Here is a 4,514-nt window from a genome sequence, read left to right as displayed (position 1 = left end):
ACTTGTTGCCAAGAGAAGTTGCCATCATCTGAGCCTTCAGGGAGTCATAGTAGTAACATTAAAGTCAATGATCACAGATCACCATAACAAATATAATAATAATGACAAAGTTTGAAATGTTGTGAGAATTACCAAAATATGACACAAATGCTGTTGGAAAAAATGGCGCTGATAGACTTGTTCGATGCAAGGATGTCACAAACCTTCAATTTGTCAGAAATGTATTATCTGTGAAGTGCTATAAAGTGGAGTGTAATAAAATGAGGTCTACCTGTATAATGTTTTGTTTAGCCTGAGGGTTCAGGGATTGGTGGACTTTTAGAAGCAGAAGTGTTTAGGGACTGTAGAATTTTCAGCTCTGTGCTTGTGATCACTGGAATAAGGTGGCTATGGAACAGTTTTTTCCGAAGCACGGTCACTGGAATGAGGCATCTGCTGATTGTCTACTGCCTGTCACTCATTGGCTGACTTCACCAACTGTCATAGTTTGCTAACTTTGAAGGGCATAGTTGCTGGAGTGAGGCTATTGGTGACTATCCCATTTTTAGAAACATGGCGACTGGAAAGACACTGTCACTGATTGGTTAACTTTCTGAGTATGTCTCCTGAATCTGAGTTACCTTAATTAGTGCTGGGTACTTATTCGCCACTTGAGACTTTGGCCAAAAATAGTCTTTTCTTGAAAAAGATAAATAAGTGCTTTTAATTTTCAGTCCTCATTCTAAGTTTTCCTTCAGCTAACCCAATAGGAGATCCATTGAAGAATGGCCAGTTTTTTTGTTTTTTGGGGTTTTTTTTGCTATGTAAGATTAAGATGGACAATGTGATGATTTGATACACATATATATTACAAAATGCTTACCACAAAACAGTTAGTTAATACATCCTCTAATTCACATAATTACCATGTTGTTGTTGTTATGGTGAGAACATTACAGCTCTATTCTCACGGAAGCTTTTTAAAGTATACAGCACAGTATTGTTAAGTATAGTCACTATGCTGTGCACTAGATCCCCAGAACTTAGTCACCTTATCACTGAAAGTTTGGATCCTTCTGATGATGAGTCAGTTCTTCTACCTCCAGAGCCTGTGTTGATGACCACTAACCTACACTGAGTGCTGCTGCTGCTGCTGATATCATCAAGTTAGCTAGAGCTAGCCTACCCCCCAAAATAGGCTTTACTTATCATGATAGCAGCAATTAGTTACAGTGGAACTGAATATCTAAAATGTCACAAGCATCCCTATTCGTAAACAGTTTAACTAGTTCTAGAGCCCCAAGCAAGTCTTTACATGAAGGCCTCTTTTGGGGTTTTTATTACTCATATGAGTCTCCTGCTTTAGGGAAAGGAAACTTTTAAAACTTATCTAACTTATTTTGAGCTACTCACTTGGGACATGTTTGTCTTGGTAATAGCTCTGTAGTAAATATTATAAAGTGTATTTGCCTGAGCAACTTTATCTGGGTTTTGTCAAAAGATTGTATTTACCTATACCTTTAAGAAAACAACTTCTATTAAAGAAAAAACTTATTCTTCAGAAAAATTGATGGGAAAAACTGGAATTTGAGTCAGAAAACATGATTCTTCTACTTAATAACTATGGCATTGGGAGAAGAGTTTAATTTTTTGAATCATTTTAAGGTGAAGTTAGACTTTCATAGAGTATTTAATGTATGCCTCCTACACAACAAAAACTACACACGGATTATATGTTATTATAAAATCATAGCATCTATTATAACATTCATCTTTATAACTTTTTATGTGCCAGAAAACTGTGGTGATTTTAAAAATATGTCCACACATTATTTGATACTCTTCCCTTTAAAAGGTGGGCTTAATTCCCTTTTTAGGATGTGCTAAACTTCTAACCAACAGAATACAGCAGAAGTGATGGCATGACACTTCCAGAGAAGGTGCTAAAAAGACAGCAATTTCTACCTTGGATACACTTATTCTCTCCCTCTCTCAGACCATGCCTTTAGGTCAACAAACTGCCATGTCACAAACAGTCCTAAGCCCACGTGGCAAGAAACTGAAGCTTTTTGTAAACAACTGCAAGAGTTAAATTTTGAGATGACAGAAAACCTGGCCAATAGTTTGACTAAAAATTTGTGGGAGACCCTGAGTCAGAATCATTCAGCTAAGTCACTCTCAGATTCTTTATCCTCAGAAGCTGTGTGGATGTATATGAGTATTTGTTGTTTTAACTGCTTAATTTTAAGGTAATTTGTGATGCAATAATAGATAACTAATACAGAACTATCCATGATTATCTCTATTGTCTTTTTCTTATTCTTTACTCTCTTCTCTTCTCTATTCATACTCATCCCTGGGTGATTATATTCATTCCCATAGCATTAAATACCACCTGTATGCTAATGGATCCCACCCAAATTAATATCCTTAACCACTACTTTTGCCTTGATGTCCACACTTATATATTGAACCCTGAATTGCATCTCTATTTAGATGTTTAATTGACGTCTCAAAACAGAGCCAAAATGGAAATCACTATTGCTTTTTTTCCTAAACTACCCCCCAGCATAACCTGCTTATCCCCATTTTTCATCTCAGGAAATGGCATCACTATTTACCCAGTGGCCCAGCTTAAAGAACTGAACCCCTCTTTCCATTTGTACTCCATAATTTAGTCCATTGTAAAATCTTTTAACACTACTTCAAAATAGATCTGACGACTCCTCACCACTTGCATCAATGCCCAACTACCATCACCTCACCTGGATTACTGCAATAGCCTCCCGACTTCTCTGTTTCAGACCCCTTCCATCTTTTCTTAATATAGCAGCCAGAGTGATTAAAAAACAAACAAACAAACAAACAAACATAAATCAGTTCATATAACTCCTCAGCTCAGAAACCTTTATTGCAGTCCTGTCATACTCAGAATAAAATCCAAGGGTCTGAGATACCTCATTTTATTGGTCTCAGTCCAACCACAACTGCTATCCTTCTCCCACAAGCTTACTGTGCTTCAGCCATGCTGGTCTTAAACCCACCATAATTCCTGCCTGTGTCTTTGCCTCAGATGCTACCTCTCCTTGAATGTTCTTCCCTTAGATTTTGGAATTGGATACCTACATCTCATAATACAGGTCTCAGCTTAAATTATTATCACCTCCTCTGAGAGTTCCTCTTTGACCATTTTATTTACTATAAACATCCTTCCCTGCCTTCACTCTCTAACCTTTTTTCCTATTTAATTTTTCTTTACTAAACTTATTACTTACTGACATATTACATGTTTCTTTCTTATTTTTTTTAATATTCTGTCTCTCCTACTAGTAAATTCTGTTATCATCACTGTATCCCTAGCACTAAAAGCAGTGACTGGGACATAGTTGATACTTAATATATATTTGTTGAAATAATTCCTGTCGAGATATGATAAGATGTAGTTTGTACTTATGTTTAGCAAAGAAACATCACAGATCTCATTCTTGACAATATTTTCTTCTCTGGTATCCTTGTAGGTTAGGACATAATTGTTTAGTTGATGAGCTATTTTATAACTGAAGAAAATAATCTGTGAGAGCCTTGGAATAAAAACTGGAATCTTCATAAATACATATAACGTTCTGGAGTTCACCATATCCTGTCTTGTGTGTATCTTGAGATCTTTGAAAGCTTGGTCAAGTTCAGATTTTTGTTCTGTACAAGGTAGCAGGGGAACCAACAAAGTAAAATGAACAAAAGAACTACTATCTATGAATGGAGTAAAATGGAATAGTATAATAATGGTTAAAAATACCAGGCATGAAAGACTGGAATTATCTCTCTGGATCTAATACTTAGTAGTGGGACCCTGAACAAGTAACTAAAATTTTCTGAAACTTAATCTTCTCACTCCAAAATGGAGTTCATTAGACAACTCATAGAATGATTTTAAGATTAGATGAAATAATGTAGGTAAAGCATTTGGCACAATGCCAGGTGCGTGGTAAGTGCTTAATAAGCATTGGTGGATACTTGTAGTAATTGAAGTAGTACTAATAATAGGGGGAGTATCCTTTTTAACACCATTTTAGGACAGTAATTGCACTAATTTTGAAAATCATTTTCTATCGTCAGTTCTGCAGTATGTATCTCATGTGACATCTCACCAAATAATATAAAGATACCTTAAAATAAAATAACCAGAATGAAGCATTTAGGCTAGACAATGGAAGTTATGTGAAAATTTATTCTACCTACATCAGTATGACACTGTTCTTTTAACCTTTTAAGAGTTTCAGCTGATGATATTAATGGTGTGTGTGCTATTGATAGAATCCAAATATGATAAGAGCAACAATTCTGTTGTCCCTGGAGTATATTCTTTGCACAATAGAGATAATGCAGGAAACTTATCAATTGATAATCATAAGCTACTTTAATGCAGCTACCTAGGCTTCAAACACTCTCAATAAATGTTCATTGAATCAAAAATGGATGTAAATTTTCTCCAGCAGATAAAGCATCTCTTGCAGAATGTCCACAATGCTTACAAA

This window comes from Camelus bactrianus, chromosome X, assembly GCF_048773025.1.
Source record: "Camelus bactrianus isolate YW-2024 breed Bactrian camel chromosome X, ASM4877302v1, whole genome shotgun sequence".
Classification (NCBI taxonomy): domain Eukaryota; kingdom Metazoa; phylum Chordata; class Mammalia; order Artiodactyla; family Camelidae; genus Camelus; species Camelus bactrianus.
The sequence above is the reverse complement of the archived record's forward strand: the minus strand, read 5'-3'. Positions refer to the sequence as shown.